Source organism: Balaenoptera physalus, assembly GCF_965194825.1.
Source record: "Balaenoptera physalus genome assembly, chromosome: 1".
NCBI lineage: Eukaryota > Metazoa > Chordata > Mammalia > Artiodactyla > Balaenopteridae > Balaenoptera > Balaenoptera physalus.
Genome location: NC_138882.1, coordinates 148681316 through 148693782, shown reverse-complemented (window position 1 = coordinate 148693782; position 12467 = coordinate 148681316). Strand labels below are relative to the sequence as shown.

The 12467-nt window shown below is 46.6% G+C and overlaps 1 long non-coding RNA gene across 13 annotated transcripts in view; it reads right to left on the bottom strand.

Moving 5' to 3' along the window:
• LOC309638782 overlaps nucleotides 1-12048 on the bottom strand; it is a 390227-nt gene extending 378179 nt beyond the window's left edge. For 9 of the 13 annotated variants that reach the window (XR_014251274.1, XR_014251275.1, XR_014251276.1 and 6 more), the window contains exons 1-2: nucleotides 7790-10832; nucleotides 5046-5168 (exon numbers count right to left, since the gene is read on the bottom strand). This is a non-coding gene — a long non-coding RNA (uncharacterized lncRNA). The other 4 variants (XR_014251270.1, XR_014251271.1, XR_014251273.1 and 1 more) reach the window with 4 other exon arrangements.
• Nucleotides 12049-12467: the final 419 nt, after the last annotated feature.

Genomic DNA, 12467 nt, shown 5'->3' with positions numbered 1-12467 from the left:
CAAAGCCCTTTATAATCTAGCCCTTGCCTAGATTTCCCACCTCATCCCCTCACACCATAGATTCCAGCCTGTCCGCATGGCTTAGCGTTCCCTGAATATCCTATGGCATCTCACCTTCCGGTACCTTTGTTCATTCATTTCCTCTTCCTGTAAGGTCCATATCCACCTATCCTGAAACTGTCATCACCAATCAAATGCCATCTTAAGCTTTTCCTCCTATAAAGCTTGCCTAACCTGTTGACCACTCCTTCCTCTAGGCCTCTACTCTTCTGTGAACTTGGCTCTTACACATCACCTGTAAGACTATATTTTTATTGCCATGCCTCTCTTCCCCCCAAGATTGAGTTGTCTGGGGGCACAGGCTGTCTATTTATTTCTACAGTGCAGAGAGCAGACACAGGGTCTGGCATAAAGTCAGGAGCTCATATATTTTATTGAATGAGAAAGGCTGAACAAAATACTTTGCAAGTCAACATCACTCATAGAACAAATCAGTAGAAGTGCAAAAATCAATATCCAATTAACTGAGGGTTTTCCTTTGCTGGGTTTTGGTTAACTGAAGTTCCCCTGGGTTAATGCCTAGATTGATGTTTTACAGAATGCATTGAATTTTGCCCTGGCCTATATGAGCTCCTGAATATAGTTGCAAATGAACTAATCTGGGTAGGAGGGATCACCTTCGTGGGGTTACATAGAAATATCCATTTGTGTTGAGGCTGCCAAATTGGCTTTCCCTTAGCCCCACTGCACGGAGGGTGTCTCATAAATGTTAAATAATCATATTAACCATGCTCAAGGGGGTGTCAGTGGTCATAAAAGCTGGATTTTATGGATGCTTCTCTGCATCTCCTGGTGGGTGGCTACAACTTACACAGGCCTGGTGGCCAGAGGTCTCCATACAGCCTGCATCTAAGAGACCTATACGCTTGGGTGGCTTGGATCCAATCACAAGCTGGGACGCCCAACCATTGATTGATTGAGGAAGGCCACCCACACTGAGCCTTCTGGAATCCATTGGTGAGTCACGGGCCAAAGGATTATGTCTTCAATATGGGCCATCGGGCCTGATACCAAGGCATTTCCTGCTTATAGCTTAGCAGAGCTGTCCTTAATGAGGGTGATGACCTGTAGGTCCAAGAAATCACCAGATGAGAGGAAAATCCTAGCCTCATTTACACCTCATGGGACATGGCTTCCTAAGCCTTTTCTGTTTGATTCTATATTCTCCAGCAGACCTCAGTTTATACTCATGCTATCATTTATCCATTGTATTCATTCATTCCATGGACATTAGTTGAACACCTGGGCTAGATAGATGTTAGAAGCACAGAGATGAATAAGACATGGTTCCCAACCTTTTGGGCTAGCAGTAGAGAGATAAGTAAGAAACCATTCCCATGCAATGTGTTATGTATATATGGCCATAAAGGTACGTACAAAGGGAAGAAAGGGGACCATGGAGGTGACATTTGTACTGAGTATTAAAGGATGAATAGAATTTCAGCTGGCAAGTGAAAGGGAAGAAGTGAGGGTGCCAGGTATCCAGGGGGGTGGAGGAGGCATTTTAAACAATTAGATACATAGAATGAGAGGGGTGCTGAAGTGGGGGTCAAAAGCAGGATCTCTGCCTCCATAATTCCAGGGGTACCACTCACATCAGAGTCTACAGAGTAAGCTGGTGGTTATACGCCCCTCATGGCCCTCATCAGGAGACTTGGGTTCAATTCCTGACTCTGCTATTAACCAGCTGTATGACCTTGGGTGATGCTCTTCCTGTTCCTCACTCCCTTCAAATGTGGAACGAAGAAACTGAACTGGATGGTATCTAAATAATCTCTTCTCTCTAGACTCCTCTATGAGTCTGTGAATCCAGGGTGAGATGAAATGACGTAGGAGTTAAAGCTTGTCATTTCAGGACTGAATTAGGCATTGTCCTTGGAAATAAAACTCTAATCTTCCCCAAACTCTTGATTTGTGTACATTTTTTACATAATGTTGGTTAAACATTGATACATAAAATATGTGCGCTAAAAGGGAATTTAAAGATCATTTAACCCAAGTGGTTCATTTTTGAAAAGGTGAGACTGAGGCCCAGAGACAGTAAATGATTCACCCAAAGGCACATGGTAGGTTAAGTCAGGACTAGGACTCGACCAGACTCTTTGCCCCAAGCCAAGCAGTTACCAAATTTGACCCCAACTCCTTCCAAGACATTGTAACTTTCTTGGCCCAAGTTTCAGGTTTATTAAAAAAAAGAAAAAAGAAAAAACAAACAAAACAGAAAAAGAACCAGCATTCTATTAGGAAGCATAATGTTGCTAATGAAGCCTGCCTGCAGATCTTCCCCGTGCCTCTTGGACACCCTATTCCCACTCTGCTGGCTCCCAAACATCAGAGCATCCAGTTGACCAAACCTGCAGATCTAGGACCATAGCACACTTCCACCTAAAATTTCTTTGACATGCAAGAATTCCAAACCCTTTTCCTCATAAGTAAATTAAATCTATGTATATATTCAAGTCACTTTACATGTGGCCAAAATATTCCAAGCACCATCCACCCAGATACTCAAATGAGAAACCTGAGTATGATTCTAGCTCCTCTTCTCTCTCCCATTCTCTCCTCCTAGTTCCCAAATATTCCTTCTCTCCAACCTCACTGACCTACTTCATAGCCTCACCCTTTCGTACCTGGACTATTACATTAGTCGCCTAACTAGTCTCCCTCCCTCTCATCCATCTTCTTCCTCCTGCCACCGTGATGGTTTTGATTCTGCCCTGCTCAAGGGCAAACAAGGGGCACTCCCACACCTATCCAGTCTTAAGCATGGCATCTCACATGGTTGCCACCTTCTCCCACCCACCTTCACTGTTTATCTCTGCCTTTGTACTCCACCAGAGTATGTACAGTTATTATTTATGGTTCTACAGGTATGCTGTGCTATCTCAGGCCTCCACACCTTTACTCAGGCTGTTTCCTATGCCGGGAATGCTTCCCCCATCCTCAAATCCATCTGCCTTGTACCTGCCTCCTGTTCAAGTCTGCTCAGGATACCACAACAAAATACCACAGACTGGGTGGCATAAATGAGAAAAAATTATTTCTTCACAGTTCTAGAGGCTAGAGGTCCATGATCAAGGTGCCAGCAATCTCAGTTTCTGGTGAGAGTGCTCTTCCTGGCTTACAGACAGCTGCCTTCCCTCTGTGTGCTCACGTGGGCTTTGCTCCATGTGTGTAGGAAGAGAGAGCTCTCTGCTGTCTCTTCTTCTTCTTACAAAGCCACCAATGCTATGGGATGAGGGCCCCACCCTTATGATTTCATTTAACCTAATTGCCTCCCTAAAGGCCCTCTGCCTATATATAAGCACATTGAGGGTTAGAGCTTCAACATATGAATCTGGCAGACACAATTTAGTCCATAACACCTCCATTATAGCACTCATCTCTATGTATTATGATGTTTTATTTTCATGTCTTTCTCCTCCATTGGATTCTAAGTTCTTGAGGAAAATTAGAATCGTCTCTGAATCCTTACGTTGGTGAAGCCTGGTCCAGGTTTTGTGAAGCCCGAGGCTTATAAAATGTGATGGGCCCTCACTAAGGAAGGGATTAAAAGTTAGGTCCGAAGTGACTTGAAAAAGGGCTCAGGCAAGTGAGGAGCCCTGGAGCTTCAGCTTCATAGCTTCACAGTTTACTGCCTCTGGGCTAACAATAAAAAGCTTCATTGGGTCCTACAAAGACCACAGGCCGGGGCACATTCAAATTTCTCATCTGACTTTGGGCAGGTAACTTCATTATCCACACTTCAGTGTTTCTGTGTGTGTAAACTGGGCTTATAATACCTGCCATGAGGTTGTTTTGAAGATGTAATTAAATAACCTGAAAATACATTAAATATTTGTTTACTTGCTCATTGTCTGTGTTTCCAACTACGATGTAAGCTCCGTCCGGAAAAGAGACTCTGCCTTGGTTGTGGCTGAATCTCTTGCGAGATGGTGCCTGGAAATGGGTGGAGGGTCCATAAATATTTGTTGGGTGAAAGAATGCAGTGCCTTGTGGGACCTGAAAGAATGGTGCTCGGTAAGTTCTCCCAATTGTAACTATTGCTACTATTAATGAGTCTTAGTTAAATGAATAAGGAAGAGACAGAAAATACCAATGATCAGAAGACGTAAAAAATCACTGATAGCTAGACTCTGGAGAGCATTACCATTCAAAATCTCTTATTGTCTTAAATGTTTTTAAACGGAGAATAAGAATACATCTGGAAGGAAAGAAGGAAGAAAGGAAGTTGAGGGAGGGAGGGAAGGAGGAGAGGGAGGGAGAGAGGAAAAGAAAAAGAGAGAGAGAGAGAGAGAGAGAGAGACAAATAAATAAATAAATAAATAAATAAAACAAAAGAACACTGAAAACCAACCAGGCAATGGGGAGAGTAAAAATAGGAAAGGCCCAGAAATTTGACATCGTTTCTTCCAGGACCAAGATAGCTTCCATCAGCTCCCTTTGTGCTCTCCAGGGAGTAGGGAGTGTTGCTGGGTGCAGAATGTTCTCCAATCAGCCGTCTAAGAGGGGGCAGGCAACCTCAAATCATGTCAGGCCCCAGTCTCTTCCAGCTTGGAGCTGAAAAGCCAGTCCTCCAACTTAACTCTGAACTCCTCACCCCAATCAATTAAGAGAAATCCCCTCAAAAACCCCAAGTAAGTTTGCTTGGTCTGACCTAGCTAAAGAGGCATTGCTCCTGCTGGAAGAATCTATCGTTTTTAAATGGCTCACACTGATGGTTGAGGAATTCAGGGAGAGAGGCTGAATCTCAGCACCTCAAGAGCCTAGAGGGACCCCCACACTCACAGAGGGCCCCCTTCATTAGAGATGGGGAAACTGAGGCTCCAAGACAACCGGCTACTTTGTCAGGGTCACAGAGCTTCATTATTACTATTGTTAAAAGGAATCCTTGAGACAGACCTAGCCTCCTACACAGTGCATTTAATTCTCACACTTGACTGTGTCAGTAACTCTGACTCGTGGTTCAAGAATAAGAGCCTCACCTCAGTTTCACAGATCTTGTTTCCGTTTCTCATTCTGCTTTGCATGCGCTGTGGGAGCTTGGACAAGTGACTGCACCTTCCTGGGCTTCAATCTCATCCTCTGCAATTTGTCTCACACGTGCACTGTCAAGATTAAGTGAGATAACATTTTCTTAAAAGCTGGTACTTTTCGTGCTTAAATGTTGATCTCCCACCTTCTCCCTTCCTCCCCCTTGCCCTACTTTCTTTCTCCTTCCCTCCATTCCTCTTTCCTTCCTTTGTTCTTCATAGGTGCTAGGATGAAGGCAAAGAAGTAGAACACAGGGTCCTTGCTTAGAGGAAGTTCATCTCCAATCAGGCTTCAGTTTTCACTTCTCTAACACATAAAGGCGGGGATACACAGATGGCCATTCCCTGTCCTCAAGAAGCTTATAGAAAACCAGAGCTAAATACAAGGGGGAGAAAACCCCACAGGAAGCATGACATTTTATAAACATTTTCAAGCGTTCAGAAATCACGTAGAAGAAGGGAGGGAATAGCCACATCAGGGTCCAGCGGTAAGGTGTCAGAGGGGGAAACCCAAGAGGTACTATCGTTCTCCTTGCCTGATTCAAAAAACAAGCCAAAAAAAAAAAAAGAAATGTTAAAGGGAAGTAGAAGTTCACCAGTCAGGGCAACTATTTCTGGGCACCACATTTTCTGAAGAGAATCTGGTGTGTACCAACTACCACATTTTTTTTTTAGTCCTCTGGGTCCTATGATTATTGAACCTCACGGGAAAAAATCTAAACTTACATGAAACTGAAACAAGAGAAAGAATATGAAAGGAGAAGAGGAAAGAAGAAGGAAGAAAGGAAGGAAACTACCTTAGGTTTTCACTTCTAAGTACTAAGTCCCAGACCAGTTCCCTTTATTTATTCATTCTATGAGTGAAAAAAAGGAGGAAAAGGGGCGGGGGGCGGGGGGGAAGGTGGAAGGAAGAAGGAAGGGTGGGAAGAAAACTTGGAGATGGATATTATCTTCTGTTTAAACAAGAGGAAACTAAGGTCAAGAGAAAATGCCTTGCCCAAGGCAGCAGAGTCATAAGAAGAAGAACTAGGACTGAAAGCCAGCTCTGTGTGACTGCAAAGCTCAGACTCTCTCAGGACATCCAATTCCTGGGTCAGACTCCACTTCATCCCCCAAATGACAGAATCCATGGCAAGGTATGGTCTGAAGAGCCAGGACATCATGGGAGCAGCAATAAGAAGCACAGAGAAAAGAGCCCTCTCAGGTGCCCAGTGAATCCCACCACTCCTGTGATTATCTCCACAAGATTAACTTCTCCCTCTGCTACTGACCAAGTTAACCCTGGGTGGGTCACTTAACCTCTCTGGCCCAAAGTTGCCTTATCTGTAAAATGGGTCCATAACATCTTCATCATTTGATGAAAGAGACTGGATTAGCTGCAATCTTAAGCTCCTATCCAGGTTGAAGTTTTTAGATATTACTCACATCACAGAATTTCACACCTAGAAAAAAAGTGTAGAAATTCATGTGTCTCAAGCTTGAGAAATGGCTAGACTCTTGGCAGAGATTTCCATTTGGCCCATTTGTCTGTTCTCTTCTTTTGCATAATGATAGAATTTTTAGTTGGTCACAAGACTGCCCAACTAAAGAGATTTCTTGGCCTCCCTTGAAGGTAGGGGTGGCCATATGATCAAACTATAGGTAGTGGATGTGAAAAAAAAGGGATGTGTGTAACTTCTGCCCTTAAAAAGAAATGGTAGGCTCTCCCCTTTCCTCCTTTCCTCCTTGCCTCCTTCCTTTTGGATGAAATGCACACTTGGCATTTCAGCCCCAGGAACTGGGGCTGCCATCTTGGATCACAGGATGGCAGGCACATGATGAGGACTATAGAGCAACACGACGGGAAGAGCTCGGGTCCTGATGCTCAAGAAACCATCATTTTATCCCTGGACCGCCTACCTGGACTTCATATATGAGAGAGAAATAAATTCCTATCTTGTTTATGCTACTGTCTTCTAACAAATACATCCTTTTTAAGGAAAAAAAAAATCACAGATTGTCCAATTTGGGAAACACACTGCCCGGAAAGTGAAATGGAAAACATTTTAGACTTATTCATGGTGCTGCCATAGTCATAAATAGAAAGTCAAATGGGGCCACTGAAATCTCACATCTATACATAGAAATGGAGATGGGGGGAGGGTCAAGTAGATAATCCAAATTATGTTTATATGGAATGGGGAGAGGGCTGGATAACCATTTCAATGGATACACAAAATTATCACAAAACGTTTTAATTGCCCTCACCCCTACCCTGAACCCAGGGGCCAGAGGAGCCAAGTTAGAGGAAAAATGATCTAATCCATTCATTTTCAAACCAAATTCCACTCTGACTCCAGGACAATATCTGGTAGCGGGAGAAGTCCAGGGAGGATGAGGCAGGACAAGATGAGATCAGCAGATCTCCAGGCCCCAACACTTGCCTTAACCGCAGCATCACTGCTTTTATCTGTTTTATATACTGAGGTCCCACAGAAGAATTCAAATGACTCTGTTGTTCAAGTTTGAATAAGTTCAACCTCCTGGTTAATAGAGGAAGCAACTAGTGCCCAGAAAGGGGAATTGACTTGTCTACAGCCACAGAGTGAGGAAGAGGACAAGTTCCCAGGCCTAGGAATCAGCCTCTTTCACTGAATCAGACCTATTTATTGATCAGGCCAGACACAGCTTCTAGCCCGGGGATAACCCTCTCTTACCCCAGAGTCAGAGCTTCCCTTTTGTTCGTGATTTTTAAGTGACTCTCTCATCCACACCGGTGCTTCAGCCAGAAGGGAAACAGCCTTGGACCACAGCAGATGCTCATAGCCTGAGAATGAGCCAGTGAATTCCTATACAGGCCCCAGGAAGTCACAGGCCATCCAGCCTGCTCAGCTGACCCAGAGAGGGTTGGATCTTTCCTGGTCAGGATGGGCCTTGAGAGTAGAGCAAGGGAAGGCGTCACATTTCCTGTCCCATCAGGACCATGACCAAAGGTGTCTTCTTCTCAGAAGGTAGGATCAGGTGGGTGCCAGGAACAGGCCCCTAAATTCCTGGGCACAAGTGTTGGTCACTCAGATTAAGATTAAAAGTGATTGAGAATTCCCTGGTGGTCCAGTGGTTAGGACTTGGTGCTTTCACTGCCAGGCCCAGGTTCAATCCCTGGTCGGGGAACTAAGATCCTGCAAGCCACGCAGTCCGGCCAAAAAAAAAGAAAAAAAAAAAAACAAGATTAAAAGTGATTATTCATTGGAATGATCCAGAAGTTCCCAGTTCTCAAAGGCCTTTTACACACATTATCTCAGTTGGGGGCTCATACAGTGCTAGAGGGGAGGTGGGTCAGAAATCAATATGGCCTCATGATGCCATCATAGACACTGGAGGCCCATTAGGATCTCACTAGAATGTGAATTCCTCCAGGGAAGGGGATTGGGTTGATTTTGTTCACTATTTCCCTAGTATTGATGGCACTACACTTGGACTGATGCCCACTAACTGTTTGCTTCATAAGTGAAGAAACAGCCTCTGCCCATCTTCCCAACCTCATCTCTCCTCGATCCCCCCATTAATACACCACCCACACGTCCTTCCAGTCACTGAACCACAGGCAAGTCCCCAAGCGGAGGCAGCGTTCTCTCTAGCCTGCGGGGTTTATACACACTCTTTTCTGAGCCTGAAATGGTCTCTGCCACCTTTTCCTTCTACTGGACCTTTCTATCTCAATCTTGACATTCAGGGCTGCTGTGTTCAGATAAGCCAGTTGTTCACCAGGCAAGAGTGATCAGCCTAGGAGGCAACTGGGGACACAAAGATCTGCTTGGGCTCTGCTTGCCAAGCTGTACATCCAGGTATGAGGTTACATTTGTCCAGAGAAGGAGGAGCCTTTTTCAAATGTTCACAGAGCTTCCATAAGGGCTAGGGTCCTGTTGACATCAGTTCTTCCCGGGGCATTTACCCATATCCCAGAGCAGCTTAGAATCCACTCCCAGTCTCTGGCCTTGATCATTTTCCCCCAGAAGCTATGAGGTCTCCCACTGCAGAGGCTGTCCTGTTAGAAGTTGTCTCAACCATTAAGACAGTGACAGGCCCACAGTAGCGCTTCCAGAAATGTGTATGGAATGACAGAATGAGTGAATGAATAACGATGGGCTTAGAGAGATGAACTGCCTTTTCCAGGGTCACACAGTCAGTCATTGGCAGAGCTGGCTCGAGCCCCCCAGACCTCCTGGGATCTGGTCCAGAGCTTCCTTCCACAGTGGAAACCCATCTTCCAAACATCCCTTCTGGAAGCCAAGCCCTCAGAGACACCTTATTTAGCAGTGAAGACAAGCCAGATAAACCTAATTAATTTTGAGCACTCTCATGCAGCTTATTCACTCGGTCAGTGAGGGTAACTAGTGCACAGAAATATTTGGGGAGACTCATTTTTCCACCCCCAATTCATAATTCTGTCTACTCGTCACTCTTCACCCAGATTTAAGAGGTGCTAACGAAGTTCAAGCAGGCCCCATGCCTCCAGCGCCGCTGTCCTGACCGGGCTTTGCCCCTTGATGCTTATCCTGCAAACTTAAACCAAAGGGGCTTGACCAAGTGGCTTCTCCAAAGGACCCTGGAGCTAAAAGCATCTCACACATTGGTCTTTGGGGGATAATGTGATCCAGATCCCCTGATGACAAAGCTGTGCAGGAGAAAGTGAGGAGGAATGCAGAAAATCACCACACTGGCAGTGGGGAGACCCAGGTCCCTGTCTTGTTAGGATAGGTAATTCCTCATTGGAGAAGTAAGATTTGACTAGAGCCACTTGGTCTGCAGAGGACAATCCCAAGGCAGAGCTGTCTGGAAGATGTGAAAGACGATCAAGAGACAAGGGGCTTTGATTGCTTCTCTCTCCAAGGTGGGGGCTGTGATAGGAGTAGAGAGAACTCTGCCCCCTCCACCACTTTATTGCTCTGTGACCTTAGGCAAGTCACTGACGGTCTCTGAAGCTCAGTTTCTCGTCTGAATAAGGGAGATAAAAATACATACGTTGAAAAGGGTTTTTTTTTTTTTGGTCACACCCTTCTTTCCTTATCTGCTTATCACTACTAGAGCAGAGAGGAAAGAGCCTGGGCTCCAGGCTCAGACTTGCAGTGTGATCCTGAGTAAGTTACTTCCTTCAGTCTCAATTTTCTCCTTTGTAAAATACCGTCTACCTCATAGAGTTGTTCCAAGGACTAAAAGAAAGGAATATATATAAAGTACTTGTTTAGGAAGTGCTGAACAAGTGTGAACAACTCTTACATTGTGTCTTACTACTAAATTACTAATAAAGACAGACCACAGATTAAAGGGCAGAGTACTGGGGTTCCAGCCCCAATTTGGGCACTTGCGTTTCGCGATCTTAAATAATTAAGTACCCTCTCTGGGCCTCCATTTATTCCCTCAGTAAAATGAAGGGCTGGGGTCTCCCTAAGGGCCTTCCCTCTTTACATTCTGTGGATGCCAGAATCTCTTCCCCTTTGGACCTTCTGATCCCAGGGCCTGAAATGTCCATTGTTGGCCTGTGGAATTCCCTGCTCATCCTGTAGGGCCAGGTTAAATGAACTTCCTCTGGACATATTTCCCTAAAGGGCACAGAAACAAGCAAGCAAAGTAAGTCATGGTGCTTTCCCTTGCTTTCAGTGGTCACCTGGATTCTGCACTTCCGGCTTTACTTAGTTCTCTTGTCCTCTCCCCACCCAGCAAACCCAGTATCCCTGGAGGGCATGGCTCTGGTAGAATAACAGATTGTACCTGGGCTTTGAAGGCAGATCAGGGCCAAGCCGAATTCTGTCCCACCTCTCTAGATGATATCGGTAAGTCACTTCATCTCTCTAAGACTCAACTGCCTCATCTGAAAAATGGGAGACTAATGTCGACATCACAGGTTGTGAGAATTCAATGCAGGAACCACCAAGAGCTGGGACGTGAGAATGAGAGGCAGTCACTCCCAAGGGCTGGAAGTTGCCTTTCTCTTCGGAAACGTCCCCGGGGTGCGGCACGAATGAAGCACGAAATACAGTGTTTGGTGGAGAGCACTCTGTGCGTGGAGCTGCTTGGAAATCCAAATCCTCCGGCCGCCAGGCCTCCCTGACAGATAAACTGCCGCCACAAAGGTTAATGTTCAATCACCCTTCCGACCCCGTGCCTTTCAAAGTGAGCACTGGCTGGAGGCCCTGGACTGCTCCCGCTGGGTGCGTGCCTGCCCACCCGAGGAAGTCTGCGGAGGGCGGGGGGTGGGCGGGGAGGCAGGCCAAACAAAATCTGTTCCTGTGATGTCACCGCAAACGCTCTCCCAGACAAATGCCCAGCTACAAAGCATCTGCATTGCATGCCAAAACGTCCGGCTGGCCAGAAAACAAGAAACCAGGTCCCCCGTGGCCCGCACAGTCCCGCCACGGGCGCCCGCCTCCCAAGGCCGGGACGGAGGGACGGCAAGAGCCCAGCGGCCCAGGAAGGACCGCAGCTGGCTCAGCTCCCGGCCGCCCTCCCCGCCCCCCACCCCCCGGCCACAGGCCCCGCACCGGCTCGCAGGACAACCAATCAGCGCTTCCCTCTCCCCCAGAACCTGAAGGGACCGCCCGGACCCGCCGCGGTGGGAGGAAAGCCGGGGACCAAAACAGAAACGCGAATGCAGAGGAAACGCACAAAGCGGGCCACGCAGGCAGCAGAGGTAACGCTGAAAGAAACCGCGACTGACCTCCTTGAAGACGTTAGAAGATATTCCACCTGTGAAAACGACGACAGAAATATTGAGGACGGAAGAGGAGGAGAATCGGAGAGTCAGTGCCCTTGGGGGGAAAAAAAATACGACGGCTGAAATTTTAAAGAGAAAGTCAATACTCCAAACGCAGCAGTTGGCCCCCCGCAGGGAGTTAATTATTCATGGATTGCATCACCCATCCCTGTGCCGTCCTTTCCCGCCTTCCGCAGCTTCAAGTCCAGGCTCCATCATTTTAATGACTCGTTCGGTTCCACTCCTCTAAAGGACCATTCGACATCTTCTCTCTTGTCGTCCCCAGCACCTCCTCCCCCGCCCTTCCTCAGGGCTGCTAATCTTGCTTTGATTTTACTGAGGAAATAGACTCAGTCAGAGAGAACTTCCTCCAGCCACCATCCGCTCCTCCACCCCACATGGGTATCCGCGCTTGCCCTTTGCCCATCCTCTCTGCCCTCCCTCCCAGAGTCGGCCACATCGCTCTGCCTTTTCCTTTCACGGGCCTCACCTCTGCTGGTACTCTGTGCCCACGTCCTTCACTGCCCCAAGCCACCCTGCCTCCTCTCCCGCACCATCGCTTTCACCTTCCTGGCTAAATCATTCTCCTCAGCACATAAACACTCTGTAATTTCTCCCATCTTTAGAAACAGGAGCAAACCCAA